Source organism: Rhinoderma darwinii, unplaced genomic scaffold (assembly GCF_050947455.1).
Source record: "Rhinoderma darwinii isolate aRhiDar2 unplaced genomic scaffold, aRhiDar2.hap1 Scaffold_847, whole genome shotgun sequence".
In the NCBI taxonomy this organism is placed as follows: Eukaryota; Metazoa; Chordata; class Amphibia; order Anura; family Rhinodermatidae; genus Rhinoderma; species Rhinoderma darwinii.
The window spans coordinates 20,235-42,776 of record NW_027464416.1 but is presented as its reverse complement, the minus strand read 5'-3'; the positions used below and the strand labels follow the sequence as shown (position 1 = coordinate 42,776).

The 22,542-nt window shown below is 49.6% G+C and overlaps 1 non-coding gene and 2 pseudogenes across 1 annotated transcript; all 3 read right to left on the bottom strand.

The window, feature by feature from the left end:
* Nucleotides 1-3,197: 3,197 nt before the first annotated feature.
* On the bottom strand, nucleotides 3,198-3,385 carry LOC142731629 (U2 spliceosomal RNA). The gene has a single exon (XR_012879059.1). It is a non-coding gene; the product is annotated as a U2 spliceosomal RNA (small nuclear RNA).
* A 12,068-nt stretch (nucleotides 3,386-15,453) lies between these two features.
* Nucleotides 15,454-15,523, bottom strand: LOC142731628 (U2 spliceosomal RNA; annotated as a pseudogene).
* Nucleotides 15,524-16,799: 1,276 nt separating this feature from the next.
* On the bottom strand, nucleotides 16,800-17,002 carry LOC142731630 (U2 spliceosomal RNA; annotated as a pseudogene).
* Nucleotides 17,003-22,542: the final 5,540 nt, after the last annotated feature.

Below are 22,542 nucleotides of genomic sequence, written 5' to 3'. Positions count from 1 at the left end.
TCAAAGAGCTGGATTCTCTTACTCTTCTCTGTGTATCCATACACACAGAAACATTTGATTTTTTTATTAGTCTTCTTCACTTCTATCATCATTATCCTCCCCGGATAAATCTCTTGAATTTTCTCCACTTTCCACTCCTTACTACATAAAAAACCTACTCCATCGCTCTTTTGCTCATTACCTCCTGAAAAAAAGGCTTTTCCTTTCCAATATTTTTTATAGAACTCATAACACATACTTTTCTCTATATTACATTCTTGTAAAAAAATGAAATCATAAGCTTCATTATTAAAAAAGTCATATAAAGCAACTCTCTTTTTTGAATTTTTTAACCCCTGAACATTCAGGGAAGCTATACTGATCATCTTTTAATGACAATTCCAGGGCTATCTCCCCCGCCCTCATCAGTGGTAGAAGGATACTCGTTTATCCTCAAAGCCTCCGAACTAACAGAGCTTAAGGGTGACACGACTTCCAAAATTTCTATCACTCTTCTTTTTTCACCACTAATATTTCCACGTTTCGCCTCTGCTTCATCATCTAAACATCTTTTCAAATTACCTAATGTCGTTTCCATTACCTCTTCAGTAAGGCCCTCCTCTTCCACAGGACTATCTGAAGGGGTTTCCCTCACTACAGTGATACCTTCTGTTTGTCCAGATCCCCCAGCTTCAGATCCCTGGGTTACCACTACTTCAGGTATTTTTTCCACTTTTTCTTTTACTTTTTTCTTTTCCTCTTTTTCCTTCCTAATTTCTTTTTTCTCTTGCCTCTTTTCTTTTCCCTCTCGTCTCTTCTCCTTTCTCTCCTTCTCCTTCCTCTCTTTCTCCGTAGACTCTCTTTCCTCCTCCTGAACCTCCTCCTGAACCTCCTCCTGAACCTCCTCCATTACCTCTTCAACTTGCTGTGGTTCAGGTATTTCTTCCATACGTTTTGGACAATCTGCCTCTTGATGAATACTCATCGGGCAGTCCATACAGCGTTTACAGTTATCATCACTGTGGCCGTATTTCTTGCAACTTCTGCAATAGGGAGGCATCCCTGAAAAAAATAAATATCCTCTACTACGATTTATAAACACCACAGGCGGGGGCCTACAGACTCCTCCTTCTTCCTGTGGATCTTTTTTAAACGTAGCATAATATACTCGCTTTCCATTCCACACTCCGAAATCCGTCATCCCATGTTGCTTTAGGGAGAGTTTTTCACAAAAATTCCAGAGGTATGATTCCACCTCTTGGTCCGTTATAAATGGACTATACATTTGTATGGTTAACAATTTTGCCTGAAATTGAAACAATGGGGCAATTTTTATCCCCTTAAAAACATCTCGCCCCTTATTAGCTTCATAAAGGGTGTATGCCTTTTCGCATAATGCATTTGTTTCCAAAGTCACATCATAAATTCCCCTAGAGAAGAAGGTTTGTATACAAAAGAAGTTCTTCTTCTCCAATTCCATAACCGGTATTAGTATTTTGTCATAAAGGTACCTTAGATTTTTTTCTTGTCGGACTTCTGGGGACACGAAGAACCGAATAGTATCCTTTAAGCCATACTTATCATCAAAGAAGTCAGGCCGATTATCCTGAAATCCTCGCCATTCTCCTGGTGTTCTCCTTCCATAAGCCATATTCCAACGAATTTCTTCTTCCTCCACAGCACGAAAAAAAGCCCTTGAAAAGAGCTCGATCGCCTCCTGATTCCAATGGAAAACACGAAATCCACACGTCCAGCGAAAGAATCCCTCCACGAATAGGTTCCAGATCCTCCAAAGAAAAAGGCACACCAGCTTTCAGCCACCCCTCAATAGCAGCAGTTCGGTCCGAAAACCGAAAAGGCCGAGCAGGTAGGTTTCCACCAGTGCACCTTGCCCTCTGACTTCAACCCACTACAGATCGAAGCCAAAAGGCCGAGAAGCGATAACCCGAGCGGCCCTTGCCTTGCCCGAGCCTGTCCCATACTGCTGTTCACCCCTTGCAGCGATTGATTCAGCCTACTCCTAGGCAATTCCATGGGGCCCTGCAGGCTCACACACATTTACAGCTACTAAGCGGGAGGGAGGTGAATAAAGGCCGGAGAGGAAGCCAGACAGGATTTGCTTCTTTTGCTTGCACCACAATGCAGTGCTGAAAGAGGAGGAATCTACATAAAAACGCCTTCCTGGCAACGCCCAAATGCCCTCCTGCCATGCAGATAAACACTGGCAGCGGCAGCAAGTGCATGCCCACAGCCACCCCTTGTTCCTTCACACCTTGTATCAGCTTTAATCCAGTCCTGTGCTGCCTGCTGAGCAGCACTGAACAACACTGCCTGGGCCCAGGCTTTTATCTCTGAGGCAGGCCCCATTATGATGTCAGAAAGCTGGCTCTGGAATCCTGAGGGCTCCACTATGACACGTGCAAAGTTCCGTCTGAACTTTATATAAGACGGTGAGGCTCAGTCAGTCACTCAGTGTTGCCTGAGAGGGCAACACTGCAACAGCCGGCCGCCAGGCTGTCTTTTTTTTGCACATTTATTTGCCTCCAGGAGGCCACAAGAGGGAGACAAGGGACTGCAAAATGGAAAATAGGCATCCACCAACTTTACAGACAACTTCTCTTTGCTCCTACAACCTCCATCCTTGCACAGTTTGTTATTCTTCCAGGTAACATAGTAACAAATCCAAATTGCTGCTCTCTTTGTAGGCAAGCAAGGGTTTGTTGCAACTGCAATTCTTACTTCTTCTTGAAATGTAGGGACGACAGTACATTCCATCACATCCATCTAGTGTACACAGGTAGGTCCATTGTGGCGGGTAGGCGGCTGGCTGCTTTAATGGCTGTTTGCTGTTCCCCTACTCCACTCCACTCCACTATTTGACTGTGGTGCTGCATCAATCAGTGGCTGGCTCAGGTGCAGCTCTTTAACTTACCTAGGAGGGAGGGCGGAGAGAAGACAAGGAAGGTGAATGAGCTGTTCCAATGTGAAATGCCGGAAACACAGAAACACAGAAGACACACACACACACAACAAGAGGTGGCAATGTATTCATTAATTGCATTTAATAAATGAGCTCATTATCACACATGACTGTACAAATGCATTGTCCAACAGGTGTTGAAATAATGGGATTAAAAGGGGAGATCCCTTCAGAAAGACAGAAACAATGGCAAAGAGAAAAAACACTTTTGGAATCTGCTTTTAGTCAACACATAAGGAAAGGGTGCACCGGTCCTGGAAATACTGCAATACCAGGTCAATGCGTGGAGTGGACAGAGCAAGCTCTATTTCCATCTCCCTGTTCTAAAAATCCATTTAATATATGGTCCCCAGATAGGGGACGTATCAGATATTAAACTGATAAGAACAGATTTTTTGATTGAAAATTGCTTTATTGACAATCAATCGTCATCATACAAACATTACTGCGACGCAGCGCAAGCCATGAAGCAGCAAATAATAAATAATAACAGTCGTCAAACATAACATGACAGTATAATACACAGTACAGGCTAGCCTATGCTATACATTACACCACATGCTACACTAACATTCTTGCATTCACTAACGCCAAACAACAAAGCATTACAGACAAGTGATGGGATAGGGGAGTGGGTAGGAGGGGATAGGGAAGGGGGAAATCACAGGCCCGAAGCTTTATTGAAAGACAACACACAAGAAGGGAGAGTGGGGGGAAGGGGAGTATCAGTCCTCTTCCTCATCGACGTCCGGGCTGTCCCAGGTGGAATAGTCTCTGAGCAGGCTGTGGATCAGCCTGCGGCAGTCCTGGACGGACACACTCTCTCTCCGCAAAATCAGACGATTCCTGGCGAACCATATAGCGTCCTTAAAACAGTTCATAAGGCGCCAGGCTTCCTGGATTGCTCCATCCGTGGTATTCCCAGGAAATAGTCCATAAAGTACCGAGCGGTACGACAGTCTGTTCCTGGGAACTGAGTCCTTGAGTTCGTGTTCCAAGGCTTTCAACAGACCCTGTGCAAAGGGGCACTGCCAGAAAATGTGCAAAGATGTTTCCTCCGTGAAGGGGCACCTGGGGCAGTACCGGGTCTTGCACAGGTTGCGGGCATGCATGAATGACCTAAGAGGCAGTCCTCCCTGGATGGCCATCCATGAAATGTCCTTGTGCCCGTTGGTCAACCTGCCAGATGACACGTTAGTCCAAACAGTCTCCAACGTGTCGGCATGAAGCCCTGGAACAAACTCCAGTGAGTCCTTTGCTCTGATGTGCTTGTGGATCGTCTTAGGTTTCCACAAGTCGGGCTTAAGACCCTCCAGTTGATGCTCCCTCACAAACCGGACGACATCTCCGTAGAACCAGGGAGCGTGCCAGTTGTAAGGGAAGGAGCTGTCCCACTTGTCCCAGCCAAAACCTCGCCAGAGGGGAAGGAGGAAGTAGCGGGACATGGCCTTGCCCGCAGAGCCGTTTGCTGTCCTCAGAGTCCTACGAACACAGTCACATACAAAAGCGATCCGCAGCAGAGTGGGAATGTCGGGTATACCCTTCCCACCTTTGCGGGGCTCCTTGTACATAACAGTCCGCTTTACTCTGTCCATTTTCGAGCCCCAGATGAAGCGAAACACAGTCCTGGTAATGGCCCTCGAGACGGTGGCAAGAGGGGGCCATGCCTGTGCAGTGTATTGTAGCACAGGCAAGACTTCGTTACGCAGGACCATTGCTTTGCCCTCAATAGTGAGTTGTCTGAGGCTCCACAGTCCGATCCTTTGGTTGACTTTGGCCAAGCGTTCTTCCCACGACTTTAGGGCTGCACCTTCCTTACCGAACCAGACTCCCAGAATTTTGATGAAGTCCGGCTTGATAGTAAACGGGAAGGAGGCAGGAGAAGGCAGGTACCACTTTCCGAAGAGCATGGCTTCCGACTTCCCGCAGTTGACTTTTGCCCCTGAAGCGCGTCCGAACTCCTCACAGGTCTGGACGAGTGCAGTCACCGAACTCTGGTCAGCGCAGAAGACGGTCACGTCGTCCATGTACAGCGAGCATTTGACCTCGAAGTGTCCTGGACCTGGTGCGGTGATCCCTCTGATCTCTCCATTCTGCCGGATAGCCTCTGCGAAGAGCTCTATAACACAAACAAAAAGGAGAGGTGAAAGAGGACAGCCTTGTCTAACCCCCGACGATACAGGAAAGGGGTCAGTCTTCCAGCCGTTCACCAGCACCGAGCTGTAAATGTCGCAATACATCAGGTTAACATACAAACAGAACAACCTGCCAAGCCGCAGCCTACGCAGAGCCTTACCCATGAATTCGTGAGAGACCCGGTCAAAAGCCTTCTCCTGATCCAGACTGACCAGGGCCGCGTGTGTACGGCGGCTTTGCATGTAATGCACCGTGTCCCTCACCAGGGCAAGACTGTCGGCCACCCTACGGCCAGGAATGCCGCAGGTTTGGTCCGATCCGATGATCTGTCCGATGACAACCTTCAGTCTGTTGGCCAATACTTTGGCGAGGATCTTGTAGTCCACGTTCAGGAGAGAGATGGGACGCCAGTTTTTCAGGTCACATCTCTCCCCCTTCCGCTTATACAAGATCGTGATCATGCCTTCTCTCAAGGACGGTGGCATTCTACCCTCCACCACCATCTCCTCATAGAGCTCCAGCAGGTCCGGACTGATCAAGTCCCCCAGCGCTACATAGAGCTCTGCTGGGAGACCATCACTGCCCGGGGTCCTGCCGGGTCTGAAGGATTTAGCGGCAGAGAGCAGTTCCTCCACCGTCAGGGGTACATCCATAGCCTCCGTACCTGCAGGATCAAGATGATTAGTGATACCTGACAGGAATTTATCGGCGGCTTCGGGGTCAGTGGTTTTCCGGGAGTAGAGGCTTCGGTAGTAGTCTGTGACGACTCCCATCACCTCCTTCTTCCCAGAATGCATGTTTCCGGTCTCATCTCGAAGTTCCTTCAGGGGCGTGTGGCCGGCATGGAGTTTCCTGAAAAAGAACGAGTTACATTTCTCACCCTTCTCCAGGTTCTCCACCTTGGAACGAAAGACAATTCGCTTGGATTCCTCCTCAAAGTGCCTTTTCAGGCCCTTTTTGGCTTCCTCCAGCTCCTTCCTGACGTCCCAGCCGCATTGAAGGAGGTCTTGCAGGGATCGCAGCTGACGCTGCATCTCTCTGAAGTCTCTCTTCCTCTCACACGCCTGTTGACGACTTTTTGCCTGAAAGAAACAACGAAATTCAACTTTAACATATTCCCACCAGTCACAGGTTTTGTCAAAGAAAACTTTATCATTCCTCCAAACAATATAGGCGTCTCTAAGTTCCGCCAGTACCTCCTCTCTTTCCAGCAGGGCACAATTCAGCTTCCAGGAGCCAGGGCCGGGAGGAAAACCGTGGCCGATGGCACCCTGGAAGAGAATGGCCCTGTGGTCAGAGAAGAAGCAGGGGACCATGGAGTGCCCATGCTGCTTGACTGCCCGGGAGGTGAACACAAAGTCAATCCGAGAACGAAGTGAGCCATCGGGTCGGCTCCATGAATAGTTCACAGAGCCGATCCCCATGGAGCCCACAACGTCCTGCAAGGATGCTTCGGTTACCATCTCGATAAGCAGTTTGGAACTGACATCCAGTTTGATTGAAGTGCCGGAACTTCGTCCATCCTCTTCGATGGGGCAGTTGAAGTCCCCGGCCATCACCACTGCCCTAGTGGTGGCGAGCTGGGTCCGCAGGGTCTGGAATAGTTCCAGGCGCTCAGCCTTCATAGGGGGAGCGTACACGTTGATGAGCCTAATCGGCTCTCCTGCCCAGGAACCGTCTACGACCAACAAGCGGCCGCAGGCGAGCTCCTGGACAGAGTCAACAGTAAATACGCTTCCCCTAATCAGGATGGCAACCCCTGCAGACTTACAGTCGCCCCCACCAGACCAGTAGGACGGGCCATGGGTCCACTGCCTGGCCAGATGATGGTATGACCTGGAAGAGGGGAGAGTACATTCCTGCAGCATAAATACATCACTCGACTGCTTGGAAAGAAAAGTTAGCACCATCTGACATCTAGTCCTATCTCTAACACTCCTCACATTGAGGCTAAAGATGTTAAGTTTAGCAGCCATGGGGGAGAATAAAGAAGGTTAGTGCAAACGATACACCTTAGTTACCAGTCCGGTCGGGCGGATCCTCCTCTCTGGAGCCTGGCGGGTCCGAAAGATCCAGCAGGCCCTCTGACAAAAATTGTTCCAGGATTGTAGCCACCTGGATGTCTGTTGTGAAGTCGATGACCTCAGGTTCAGACACGAGTTCCTCCACCATCTGCTCCATTTCCTCCTGCTGCGCAAGGGAATCTTCGCAGATTTCCACGACTTGTCGCTTTGAGGACTCAGCAGCTGGGCTGTCCCTCACCTTTCTCTTCCTCTGGATGGCACCTGAGGAGACAAGAGGGGGAAAATCCTCCAGGGAGAGGACTCCAGCAGCTGGAGGGGAAGATGTTAGTGCTGCTGGAGCTGGGGAGAAGGGAGGCTGGGTTGGGAGAGGTGCAGGTGACAGGACCACTGAGATGGGTGGGTAGGAGAAGGTGAGAGCCTCAGTGGGGGTGACAGGGGTTGGGGACGGGGGGGTGGGGAGGGCCGGGCGAGGGAGGGTGGGAAGGGTAGGGCGAGGGAGGGCCGGGAGACGGGGGGGAGGGACTGTCGTCTTCTTACCATCCTTCTTATTCCCGGTCTTCTGCGCCGCTGGAGCTCTGGCTGGGGCGGGGTTCCCTCTGGCCGGAGCTTTCGCCGCTACAGTTGCCCAGGATCGATCCCTCTTCGGGCAGTCCTTGTAGGAGTGGGCTGCTTGTCCGCAGAGGTTGCACATTGTCCGTTTCGGGCAGTCTTTGGTCTCGTGTCCTGTTACCCGGCAGTTCTTGCAGGCGTCCTCCTTGCAGTCCTTCACCGAATGACCCTTCTTGCTGCATCTCCTGCAGATCTGCGGCATGTCCGGGTAGTAGATGAGGCCGTAGGAGTTGCCCAGCGAGAATGACTGGGGCAGGTGTTGGAGGCCGTCTTCCGCGCTGGAATCCTTGTTCAGTCGGACGATTACCGACCACTTGCCAGTCCAGAAGCCGAGTCCGTTCAGGATGTGGGTGGGTTCCCTCACCACTGTGCAGAACCGCTTCAGGAGCGTGGTGATGTCTTTGCCGGGGGTGTGTGGGTTCCGCATTGAGACCGTCACCCGCCTTTCCTCTCTTTGGACAGGGCAGTTGCCCACAAAGCGAGAGAAAGGGGATTCAGGCCTCGCCGCTTTCACCATCTCCCAGTACCTTCTGCAGATGTTGATCGAAGCGAAGGTCACGAAGAACATCCCGGTCATGAAGGCCTGGATGCTGATGGTCTCCGGCTTAGCGAAGCCCTGGTCCAGGAGCATCTTCTGGCAGAACACTTCTTCCGTCATGTCCGGCACTCTCCCGTCCACCTCCTTCAGCTTCAGGGCCACCGTCTGCTTCATCCAGGGCTCCAGGGTTGGAGCAGCCTGGTTCGGCTTCCTGGTGGCCTGTCCGCTTGAGGAGGCTTCAGGAGGAGATGTCCTGGCCTGGGCCGGCTCACCTGGTCCATCAGCCTTCTCCTTCTGGGTGGCAGGGTTGCTGGTTGAGGCCATGGCTTCTTCCAGCTGTTCCTGTCGCTTGGGGAGGATCTTCGATAGCTCTTTCCCGAAGGGGGCGGAGCTATGCAAATCTTCTCCTTGCTGGCCGAGGTTCTTCCACGAAATTTCTTCCGCAGCGGTTCCTCGTCGAGCTTCTTCTTCTGCGGCCGAGCTTCTTCGAAGATCCCCTTCAGCAGCGGCTCTTCTCCGAAGGTCTCTGTCGCAGTTCTCCTTCTTCTTCCCGGCAGCGATCTCCCGGAGCTTCTTCCTCGATGGCGGCTTCTCCCTTCTGGATCGTCGTCTTCGCTGGTTCTTCTCCGCAGTTCGTCGCCGGCTTCGTCTGGAACGCTCTTGGATCGCTAAGCTAGTGTTTATAGCCCCCAGTGGTTCTCCGAGCTATCTATCCTTACAAGGACTGATAAGAACAGATTTTTTGATTGAAAATTGCTTTATTGACAATCAATCGTCATCATACAAACATTACTGCGACGCAGCGCAAGCCATGAAGCAGCAAATAATAAATAATAACAGTCGTCAAACATAACATGACAGTATAATACACAGTACAGGCTAGCCTATGCTATACATTACACCACATGCTACACTAACATTCTTGCATTCACTAAAGCCAAACAACAAAGCATTACAGACAAGTGATGGGATAGGGGAGTGGGTAGGAGGGGATAGGGAAGGGGGAAATCACAGGCCCGAAGCTTTATTGAAAGACAACACACAAGAAGGGAGAGTGGGGGGAAGGGGAGTATCAGTCCTCTTCCTCATCGACGTCCGGGCTGTCCCAGGTGGAATAGTCTCTGAGCAGGCTGTGGATCAGCCTGCGGCAGTCCTGGACGGACACACTCTCTCTCCGCAAAATCAGACGGTTCCTGGCAAACCATATAGCGTCCTTAAAGCAGTTCATAAGGCGCCAGGCTTCCTGGATTGCTCCATCCGTGGTATTCCCAGGAAATAGTCCATAAAGTACCGAGCGGTACGACAGTCTGTTCCTGGGTACTGAGTCCTTGAGTTCATGTTCCAAGGCTTTCAACAGACCCTGTGCAAAGGGGCACTGCCAGAAAATGTGCAAAGATGTTTCCTCCGTGAAAGGGCACCTGGGGCAGTACCGGGTCTTGCACAGGTTGCGGGCATGCATGAATGACCTAAGAGGCAGTCCTCCCTGGATGGCCATCCATGAAATGTCCTTGTGCCCGTTGGTCAACCTGCCAGATGACACGTTAGTCCAAACAGTCTCCAACGTGTCGGCATGAAGCCCTGGAACAAACTCCAGTGAGTCCTTTGCTCTGATGTGCTTGTGGATCGTCTTAGGTTTCCACAAGTCGGGCTTAAGACCCTCCAGTTGATGCTCCCTCACAAACCGGACAACATCTCCGTAGAACCAGGGAGCGTGCCAGTTGTAAGGGAAGGAGCTGTCCCACTTGTCCCAGCCAAAACCTCGCCAGAGGGGAAGGAGGAAGTAGCGGGACATGGCCTTGCCCGCAGAGCCGTTTGCTGTCCTCAGAGTCCTACGAACACAGTCACATACAAAAGCGATCCGCAGCAGAGTGGGAATGTCGGGTATACCCTTCCCACCTTTGCGGGGCTCCTTGTACATAACAGTCCGCTTTACTCTGTCCATTTTCGAGCCCCAGATGAAGCGAAACACAGTCCTGGTAATGGCCCTCGAGACGGTGGCAAGAGGGGGCCATGCCTGTGCAGTGTATTGTAGCACAGGCAAGACTTCGTTACGCAGGACCATTGCTTTGCCCTCAATAGTGAGTTGTCTGAGGCTCCACAGTCCGATCCTTTGGTTGACTTTGGCCATGCGTTCTTCCCACGACTTTAGGGCTGCACCTTCCTTACCGAACCAGACTCCCAGAATTTTGATGAAGTCCGGCTTGATAGTAAACGGGAAGGAGGCAGGAGAAGGCAGGTACCACTTTCCGAAGAGCATGGCTTCCGACTTCCCGCAGTTGACTTTTGCCCCTGAAGCGCGTCCGAACTCCTCACAGGTCTGGACGAGTGCAGTCACCGAACTCTGGTCAGCGCAGAAGACGGTCACGTCGTCCATGTACAGCGAGCATTTGACCTCGAAGTGTCCTGGACCTGGTGCGGTGATCCCTCTGATCTCTCCATTCTGCCGGATAGCCTCTGCGAAGAGCTCTATAACACAAACAAAAAGGAGAGGTGAAAGAGGACAGCCTTGTCTAACCCCCGACGATACAGGAAAGGGGTCAGTCTTCCAGCCGTTCACCAGCACCGAGCTGTAAATGTCGCAATACATCAGGTTAACATACAAACAGAACAACCTGCCAAGCCGCAGCCTACGCAGAGCCTTACCCATGAATTCGTGAGAGACCCGGTCAAAAGCCTTCTCCTGATCCAGACTGACCAGGGCCGCGTGTGTACGGCGGCTTTGCATGTAATGCACCGTGTCCCTCACCAGGGCAAGACTGTCGGCCACCCTACGGCCAGGAATGCCGCAGGTTTGGTCCGATCCGATGATCTGTCCGATGACAACCTTCAGTCTGTTGGTCAATACTTTGGCGAGGATCTTGTAGTCCACGTTCAGGAGAGAGATGGGACGCCAGTTTTTCAGGTCACATCTCTCCCCCTTCCGCTTATACAAGATCGTGATCATGCCTTCTCTCAAGGACGGTGGCATTCTACCCTCCACCACCATCTCCTCATAGAGCTCCAGCAGGTCCGGACAGATCAAGTCCCCCAGCGCTACATAGAGCTCTGCTGGGAGACCATCACTGCCCGGGGTCCTACCGGGTCTGAAGGATTTAGCGGCAGAGAGCAGTTCCTCCACCGTCAGGGGTACATCCATAGCCTCCGTACCTGCAGGATCAAGATGATTAGTGATACCTGACAGGAATTTATCGGCGGCTTCGGGGTCAGTGGTTTTCCGGGAGTAGAGGCTTCGGTAGTAGTCTGTGACGACTCCCATCACCTCCTTCTTCCCAGAATGCATGTTTCCGGTCTCATCTCGGAGTTCCTTCAGGGGCGTGTGGCCGGCATGGAGTTTCCTGAAAAAGAACGAGTTACATTTCTCACCCTTCTCCAGGTTCTCCACCTTGGAACGAAAGACAATTCGCTTGGATTCCTCCTCAAAGTGCCTTTTCAGGCCCTTTTTGGCTTCCTCCAGCTCCTTCCTGACGTCCCAGCCGCATTGAAGGAGGTCTTGCAGGGATCGCAGCTGACGCTGCATCTCTCTGAAGTCTCTCTTCCTCTCACACGCCTGTTGACGACTTTTTGCCTGAAAGAAACAACGAAATTCAACTTTAACATATTCCCACCAGTCACAGGTTTTGTCAAAGAAAACTTTATCATTCCTCCAAACAATATAGGCGTCTCTAAGCTCCGCCAGTACCTCCTCTCTTTCCAGCAGGGCACAATTCAGCTTCCAGGAGCCAGGGCCGGGAGGAAAACCGTGGCCGATGGCACCCTGGAAGAGAATGGCCCTGTGGTCAGAGAAGAAGCAGGGGATCATGGAGTGCCCATGCTGCTTGACTGCCCGGGAGGTGAACACAAAGTCAATCCGAGAACGAAGTGAGCCATCGGGTCGGCTCCATGAATAGTTCACAGAGCCGATCCCCATGGAGCCCACCACGTCCTGCAAGGATGCTTCGGTCACCATCTCGATAAGCAGTTTGGAACTGACATCCAGCTTGATTGAAGTGCCGGAACTTCGTCCATCCTCTTCGATGGGGCAGTTGAAGTCCCCGGCCATCACCACTGCCCTAGTGGTGGCGAGCTGGGTCCGCAGGGTCTGGAATAGTTCCAGGCGCTCAGCCTTCATAGGGGGGGGCGTACACGTTGATGAGCCTAATCGGCTCTCCCGCCCAGGAACCGTCTACGACCAACAAGCGGCCGCAGACGAGCTCCTGGACAGAGTCAACAGTAAATACGCTTCCCCTAATCAGGATGGCAACCCCTGCAGACTTACAGTCGCCCCCACCAGACCAGTAGGACGGGCCATGGGTCCACTGCCTGGCCAGATGATGGTATGACCTGGAAGAGGGGAGAGTACATTCCTGCAGCATAAATACATCACTCGACTGCTTGGAAAGAAAAGTTAGCACCATCTGACATCTAGTCCTATCTCTAACACTCCTCACATTGAGGCTAAAGATGTTAAGTTTAGCAGCCATGGGGGAGAATAAAGAAGGTTAGTGCAAACGATACACCTTAGTTACCAGTCCGGTCGGGCGGATCCTCCTCTCCTGGCGGGTCCGAAAGATCCAGCAGGCCCTCTGACAAAAACTGTTCCAGGATTGTAGCCACCTGGATGTCTGTTGTGAAGTCGATGACCTCAGGTTCAGACACGAGTTCCTCCACCATCTGCTCCATTTCCTCCTGCTGCGCAAGGGAATCTTCGCAGATTTCCACGACTTGTCGCTTTGAGGACTCAGCAGCTGGGCTGTCCCTCACCTTTCTCTTCCTCTGGATGGCACCTGAGGAGACAAGAGGGGGAAAATCCTCCAGGGAGAGGACTCCAGCAGCTGGAGGGGAAGATGTTAGTGCTGCTGGAGCTGGGGAGAAGGGAGGCTGGGTTGGGAGAGGTGCAGGTGACAGGACCACTGAGATGGGTGGGTAGGAGAAGGTGAGAGCCTCAGTGGGGGTGACAGGGGTTGGGGACGGGGGGGTGGGGAGGGCCGGGCGAGGGAGGGTGGGAAGGGTAGGGCGAGGGGGGGCCGGGAGACGGGGGGGAGGGACTGTCGTCTTCTTACCATCCTTCTTATTCCCGGTCTTCTGCGCCGCTGGAGCTCTGGCTGGGGCGGGGTTCCCTCTGGCCGGAGCTTTCGCCGCTACAGTTGCCCAGGATCGATCCCTCTTCGGGCAGTCCTTGTAGGAGTGGGCTGCTTGTCCGCAGAGGTTGCACATTGTCCGTTTCGGGCAGTCTTTGGTCTCGTGTCCTGTTACCCGGCAGTTCTTGCAGGCGTCCTCCTTGCAGTCCTTCACCGAATGACCCTTCTTGCTGCATCTCCTGCAGATCTGCGGCATGTCCGGGTAATAGATGAGGCCGTAGGAGTTGCCCAGCGAGAATGACTGGGGCAGGTGCTGGAGGCCGTCTTCCGCGCTCGAATCCTTGTTCAGTCGGACGATTACCGACCACTTGCCAGTCCAGAAGCCGAGTCCGTTCAGGATGTGGGTGGGTTCCCTCACCACTGTGCAGAACCGCTTCAGGAGCGTGGTGATGTCTTTGCCGGGGGTGTGTGGGTTCCGCATTGAGACCGTCACCCGCCTTTCCTCTCTTTGGACAGGGCAGTTGCCCACAAAGCGAGAGAAAGGGGATTCAGGCCTCGCCGCTTTCACCATCTCCCAGTACCTTCTGCAGATGTTGATCGAAGCGAAGGTCACGAAGAACATCCCGGTCATGAAGGCCTGGATGCTGATGGTCTCCGGCTTAGCGAAGCCCTGATCCAGGAGCATCTTCTGGCAGAACACTTCTTCCGTCATGTCCGGCACTCTCCCGTCCACCTCCTTGAGCTTCAGGGCCACCGTCTGCTTCATCCAGGGCTCCAGGGTTGGAGCAGCCTGGTTCGGCTTCCTGGTGGCCTGTTGGCCTGAGGAGGCTTCAGGAGGAGATGTCCTGGCCTGGGCCGGCTCACCTGGTCCATCAGCCTTCTCCTTCTGGGTGGCAGGGTTGCTGGTTGAGGCCATGGCTTCTTCCAGCTGTTCCTGTCGCTTGGGGAGGATCTTCGATAGCTCTTTCCCGAAGGGGGCGGAGCTATGCAAATCTTCTCCTTGCTGGCCGAGGTTCTTCCACGAAATTTCTTCCGCAGCGGTTCCTCGTCGAGCTTCTTCTTCTGCGGCCGAGCTTCTTCGAAGATCCCCTTCAGCAGCGGCTCTTCTCCGAAGTTCTCCTTCTTCTTCCCGGCAGCGATCTCCCGGAGCTTCTTCCTCGATGGCGGCTTCTCCCTTCTGGATCGTCGTCTTCGCTGGTTCTTCTCCGCAGTTCGTCGCCGGCTTCGTCTGGAACGCTCTTGGATCGCTAAGCTAGTGTTTATAGCCCCCAGTGGTTCTCCGAGCTATCTATCCTTACAAGGACTGATAAGAACAGATTTTTTTTTTTATTGAAAGCCCGAGTCGTGCTTTCTATCACCCAAGTGCATAAAAAGTGCAGAGGTGCCACACAAAAAGTGCACAAGGATGCGGTCTATCGCAGCCCTTCTCTTAAAAGAGAGAGGCCCCGCATAACCATTCCCTGACCCTCCAAACCATAGGCCTAGAGGATCAAGGATCGATGGTCCCCCCTCGCCGGAGCTTAGGGAGACCCAAACACACTCCTAGGCTTCTACCTGGGCTGCCACCCCAGTGTCCACCTAGGAGCCTGCATCCTAGTTGCACCTCCCCTCCGAAGAAGGGAGGCCAGGTTGCAGGGGAAAAAGGAACCAGAAGGCCACACATTTTCCCCCTAGACCTCAGGAGGGTCCCAAAAGGGCACCGCATCCCAAAATCCTTGTGACAAACGTGACAAACACACAGTGAAAAACAAAATTAAATAAGTGGATGTGCGCTGTGATACAGCCTGGACATCCGCCAGGTATAAAAAAATTCCTCATCTCCCAGCCAGAAGGCCGGGAGAATAAAGGTGTGTGCTCATATAGCGTGAAAGAGAGTGCGTGCAAGTGTGCCTTCACTCAGTGGGATCCCACCCCCAGTGAGTTAGGGCACCCCAGGGTCACCAGCCCTGGGGCACATAGCAACTCGGGCTTCCAAACTACCCGGCCTAATGACCTCGATCCGGCGGTCGCCTGGTCACCTACAAATGGTACCTTTAAACCAAATGCGTACACCAGAGCGATGACCGTTGTGGTTCCCTGCCCTCACCTCGGCGTTCTGTCATCCCCCTACGATGGCCCACGTACCATCGGCAGGGATGATTACTAACCTCAGCTTGAGCAGGTACTACACTTGATCTTAGCCAAAAGGCCGAGAAGCGATAACCCGAGCGGCCCTTGCCTTGCCCGAGCCTGTCCCATACTGCTGTTCACCCCTTGCAGCGATTGATTCAGCCTACTCCTAGGCAATTCCATGGGGCCCTGCAGGCTCACACACATTTACAGCTACTAAGCGGGAGGGAGGTGAATAAAGGCCGGAGAGGAAGCCAGACAGGATTTGCTTCTTTTGCTTGCACCACAATGCAGTGCTGAAAGAGGAGGAATCTACATAAAAACGCCTTCCTGGCAACGCCCAAATGCCCTCCTGCCATGCAGATAAACACTGGCAGCGGCAGCAAGTGCATGCCCACAGCCACCCCTTGTTCCTTCACACCTTGTATCAGCTTTAATCCAGTCCTGTGCTGCCTGCTGAGCAGCACTGAACAACACTGCCTGGGCCCAGGCTTTTATCTCTGAGGCAGGCCCCATTATGATGTCAGAAAGCTGGCTCTGGAATCCTGAGGGCTCCACTATGACACGTGCAAAGTTCCGTCTGAACTTTATATAAGACGGTGAGGCTCAGTCAGTCACTCAGTGTTGCCTGAGAGGGCAACACTGCAACAGCCGGCCGCCAGGCTGTCTTTTTTTTGCACATTTATTTGCCTCCAGGAGGCCACAAGAGGGAGACAAGGGACTGCAAAATGGAAAATAGGCATCCACCAACTTTACAGACAACTTCTCTTTGCTCCTACAACCTCCATCCTTGCACAGTTTGTTATTCTTCCAGGTAACATAGTAACAAATCCAAATTGCTGCTCTCTTTGTAGGCAAGCAAGGGTTTGTTGCAACTGCAATTCTTACTTCTTCTTGAAATGTAGGGACGACAGTACATTCCATCACATCCATCTAGTGTACACAGGTAGGTCCATTGTGGCGGGTAGGCGGCTGGCTGCTTTAATGGCTGTTTGCTGTTCCCCTACTCCACTCCACTCCACTATTTGACTGTGGTGCTGCATCAATCAGTGGCTGGCTCAGGTGCAGCTCTTTAACTTACCTAGGAGGGAGGGCGGAGAGAAGACAAGGAAGGTGAATGAGCTGTTCCAATGTGAAATGCCGGAAACACAGAAACACAGAAGACACACACACACACAACAAGAGGTGGCAATGTATTCATTAATTGCATTTAATAAATGAGCTCATTATCACACATGACTGTACAAATGCATTGTCCAACAGGTGTTGAAATAATGGGATTAAAAGGGGAGATCCCTTCAGAAAGACAGAAACAATGGCAAAGAGAAAAAACACTTTTGGAATCTGCTTTTAGTCAACACATAAGGAAAGGGTGCACCGGTCCTGGAAATACTGCAATACCAGGTCAATGCGTGGAGTGGACAGAGCAAGCTCTATTTCCATCTCCCTGTTCTAAAAATCCATTTAATATATGGTCCCCAGATAGGGGACGTATCAGATATTAAACTGATAAGAACAGATTTTTTTTTTTTTTTTTTTTTTTTTTTTTAACCCTCAGAGGTAAAAATATAAATTCATTATATTTTTTGCACCTCAAACACTTTCACCAAACGTACACTCTGTATTTAGTGCGTTTCTTTAAGCTCATCATCGGGTCAATTATTTTCCTTTTTTAAACATATTTATTTACATTTACAATTAAACAAAAAGGCATACAATCCCATCACCTTAGTCTAAACCCTTCACTCCACCCACCATTTATACTTTAACTACATACCTCCACTTCAAAAATTTCCAAATACCCTCTGCATCTGCTTCCCCAAACCTTTTCTTGTCCGACAAATATACCACATACATTCTATCCAAAATCATCCTCAAACACCCTTCTACCGTCACTTCCTTTCTTCTAAAGACATACAAATTCCTTACATCCCACAAAACTTCTTTAATGATTGCTAACATAATACACCACACCCTCTGTTTTTTCCTATCTAACATTCCCAACCCAAACATTATTACCTCAAACGACAGTTTTTTAACCCCAACCACCTCTTTACACAAAGGACTCACACCCTTCCACACTTCCTGAGCCACATCACAATTCCAGAATAAATGTAAAATATTTTCACACCCTCCACACCCCACTCTAGGACATGCTTCGCTCCTCCCAATCCCACGATTTCTTTGAAACTCTCTCACAGGCAACGCTCCATGCATACTTTGCCATACAATCTCTTTCTGTCTATTTGTTATCCCATCCGTTTCCAAACTCTTCCATACTCTCCCTACATTCGCCCTTCTCACCATATTTATAGGACACTGCACTTCTTTTCCTTCAATACATCTCAACATCTCTTTTTTATTTCTCAACACATCACCCTTCCCCAACAACTCATAGCTTTTCAAAAACTTTTCCACATACAGATACCACTTTGGACATATAAGTGCATACGGCACTCTTAAATCTCTCCCTATCCATCCTAATCTGCATAACACACTCCCACTCAGATATCTTACCATACATGCAAATTTCCAATCACCTCCCATCATCCTTCTTACTGCAAACACACTATTCACTCCCAAATATACCTCAATATTAGGAAACCCCATTCCCCCATTCTTTACACTTTTCCTCACAGTCTCTCTCTTCACTCTCTCCATCTTAGAACCCCAAAAAAATACCATCAGCACTCTATTCAATCTTCTCAGCATCATATACCCTGGCGGAAAGACAAAAGCAACATACAACAAAATTGGTAAAATCACACTTTTAATCACAAGAATCTTCCCAGCAAAAGACAATTCTCTCAAACGCCAGAAATTCATTTTCTTAATAATCTTTTTACCAACATCCTCCCAACTTTCATTCCCATCCAATTTTTCATCAAATTTCACCCCCAAAATCTGAATCGCTCCTTCCACACATTTTACACCTAAATCTTCTCTCCTCCCAATGTTCCCAAACCTCTTACATTCACTCTTATCCCAATTTACTCTAAATGCAGATGCCCCACAGAACAAAGCAACTAACAATTTTGCACGCCTTACCGCAGCATCGGATTCACAAATCACACACACATCATCCATGTATGCTAATACTTTTACTTCTTTCCCACCACAACCAGGAATCTTCACACCTCTCATACATTTATCCTTCCGAAACATCTGTAATAAAGGCTCAATCGCACAAATAAAGGCAATCGGAGACAGGGGACACCCCTGCCTCACACCGGAACCCACACTTATCTCACCACCAACCCATCCATTAATGAGAATCTTACTATACACATTCTTATACAACACTCTTACAACATTCACAAAGTCACTAGGAAAACCCATTCTTACCAAAACTCTAAATAAAAAATCATGCGCCAAACGATCAAAAGCCTTTTCAAAATCAATTGACAGAACATTCAATACTTGTTTCCTCTCCATGCTATCCCATATCACATCTCTCAGCAAACACAAATTCTCACTAATCCTCCTCCCCGGCACTCCACACACTTGCTCCTCCCCAACCACCTGACCAATCACATCTCTCATCCTATTTGCAATCAGCTTAGCAAACACCTTATAGTCCACATTCAACAAAGTAATCGGCCTCCAATTTTTAACATCATTCACATCCCCTTTCTTATAAATCAAAACCACCACCCCACTTTTCATACTTTCAACCATCCTACCATTCTCCCACATAAATTTATAAACTTGCACCACATCATCCTTAATCACGTCCCACATTTTTATGTAAAATTCCATCGGTAACCCATCATCCCCTGGAGTCTTATTCACAGCCATACTATCCAACACTCTCTTTACTTCATCCTCCTCAATGTTTCTCATCAAATTTGCATATTCAATTACTTCCACCCTATTTTCAATCATACTCACCACTTCAGCCTCCAAGTCCCTATCAATCTCTTTCACTGCATACAATTCTTTATAAAAACTTTCAACCACAGGAAACACTGCTTTTCCTTTCACCACCCTTCCATTTTTATCATACACTCTCACCAAATCCTCCTTTTTCCCCACTACTTTTTTGAAAAAATACCTAGAACATTTTTCCCCCTTTTCCAATTTATCTAATTTTGACTGATACATAATCTTTCTACCTTTTTCTAACAACCATTCCCTCATCTCATTTTTCACACAATCAATCTCCTCATCCACACTCCAACCTCTCTTTTTAACCTTCTGGAGAAAATTCAACCTTATATTATAACATTCATACCTCTTCCTTCTCTCCACAGCTTTCCTATAACCAACCTTTCTAAAAAACACACGTGTTCTTTCTTTAACCCAATCCCACCATGTTATTATATCCACAAAATCACCTTTTTTCTCACACCAAAACCTATATGTATCCACATATTTTCCACAAACACTCTCATCATCCAACAAACTCACATTCAATTTCCATAAACCCCTCCCACTCCCACAATCCTCATCCCAGACCAACTCACACTTAATGCACTCGTGATCAGAATATCCTACCTTCATTTGCATATATCCCTTACCCATCACCCCCTTAGAAACAAAAATCATATCAATTCTACTACTGTGTCTCCCACTATCCGCATAATAAGTATCTACTATAGGGTTAACACCACACAGGTGCACTACATCCCTCAATCCAAAATCAGTGAGTACAGACTTTAGCACATTCCCAGACACATCCAAATCCCCTCTAGTATCACAGTTAAAATCCCCCACCCACACAATATGTTCCCTACCTGGCAAAAACAGTTTAATTCTCTCAAACAACTCCACTCTCTCTTCCTTTTTTGCAGACGCATACACATTAATTACACGCACATTCACACCACATACTTTTATAACCACTAACAGGCACCGCCCCTCCTCAATCACTGTGTAGCTACAAACCTCCACCCTGCTACTCCTAACCAAAACCCCCACACCATCATTTCTATTGTGACTAGAACATGACCATATTGCTGCACCAAAACCCCACTCCTCCTGCTTAACTATATACTCTATCCCACATTCCTGCACACAAATTAAATCTGCTCCACTGAAAGACAATTCCTCCAAAATGGCTGCTCTCCTGGCCCGGTTTTTAAACACCCGGACATTGGAAGACAAAATTTTAAACAACATTTTATAACTGCCCTAGGCAGAAAAAGGTGAAAAAACACAAAGCAGAACCCTCAAACTTTCCGGGTTAAAGGCCCGGGAGAGTTTTCTTCACTAGTCTCATACTCCATGTTCGGCTCAAACAATGCCTGAAAGGCGTTCGCCGTCTCCACACTTTGCGTCTCCACCACTTCAATTCTCTGTTTTTTTGGAAAGTTCCCCACTCTCTGTGGGCGAAAAGACATCTCCACTTCTCTCACTGGACTCAACACTCCAGAGGAAGACCATTCTGATATCCTCTGAGATTCTTCTACCACAGGGCTTGGCATGTCCTCAATGAAAGTTTCCTCAATTGCCTGCACCTGCGTGCTATCTCGCTCAGCCTCAGCCAATATTGCATCAAGGATTTCTTTCTGCCTTTGCTCCTCCACCTCCCTTTCTATCCTTAACCTCTCATTGGCTTCCTCTTGCTTCTGGATATTCTTCTGTCTCTGTGCCTCTCTTTCCTTTTCCTCTTTCTCCTTTCTCTTCTTGCCCACTGGGCAATCTCTATACAGGTGCCCCACTTCACCACACAAATCACACGATCGGGGTTCCGTACATGCACCTGCCTCATGTCCAGCCATCTTACAATTCCTGCACACCTTCACCCCAGGGCAGCACTCCTTAGTGTGACCAAACTGGTGACAGAACCGGCAAAATTTTGGCATATTTTGATAATACAAATATCCTCTATAGCCAGCAATGGAAAAGGACAATGGAGGGCTCTTAACTCCACCAATACAATCCGGGTCCAGCTTAAACTGGACGAAAAATTTATAAGTTCCATTGAACACTTTCAATGAGCTGGTCATTTTGGTTCCCCCTTTCACACTGGTGCAATATAAACTCAAAAAGTTCTTGATTAAGTCCAGCTGGGTAAATGGGTTGAAGACATGTACAAATAGTACCCTCTCTCCCATAGCAAATAGAGGCACAAAAGAGACATTTTTCAAAACCTCACAGTTAGCATTCACTTTTAAGGCTTCATAGAAATTTAAACAGTCATTTTCTTCTTGAAAGGACACATCATACAATCCTTGCTTTCTGTTTTCTTGCACACAGAATAATTTATAAAGAGGGATACCTGCCATGTCGACCACCAGCTTCCTTCCAACAAATTCAATGGTGTTCTTACCAGAATCACTTGGGTCTACCTTAATTCGAATGGTTCTCTCCACTGGTGTTGTCCTTGCTGCATCCATGCTGACTATACCTGCCGATCCACAATCACAGAACGATCACCACTCTGGTTCCTCCCAAGGGAAAACCCGCACCCCCTGACCAAGACCAGAGCAATAAACTCTGATCTTAGCCAAAAGGCCGAGAAGCGATAACCCGAGCGGCCCTTGCCTTGCCCGAGCCTGTCCCATACTGCTGTTCACCCCTTGCAGCGATTGATTCAGCCTACTCCTAGGCAATTCCATGGGGCCCTGCAGGCTCACACACATTTACAGCTACTAAGCGGGAGGGAGGTGAATAAAGGCCGGAGAGGAAGCCAGACAGGATTTGCTTCTTTTGCTTGCACCACAATGCAGTGCTGAAAGAGGAGGAATCTACATAAAAACGCCTTCCTGGCAACGCCCAAATGCCCTCCTGCCATGCAGATAAACACTGGCAGCGGCAGCAAGTGCATGCCCACAGCCACCCCTTGTTCCTTCACACCTTGTATCAGCTTTAATCCAGTCCTGTGCTGCCTGCTGAGCAGCACTGAACAACACTGCCTGGGCCCAGGCTTTTATCTCTGAGGCAGGCCCCATTATGATGTCAGAAAGCTGGCTCTGGAATCCTGAGGGCTCCACTATGACACGTGCAAAGTTCCGTCTGAACTTTATATAAGACGGTGAGGCTCAGTCAGTCACTCAGTGTTGCCTGAGAGGGCAACACTGCAACAGCCGGCCGCCAGGCTGTCTTTTTTTTGCACATTTATTTGCCTCCAGGAGGCCACAAGAGGGAGACAAGGGACTGCAAAAT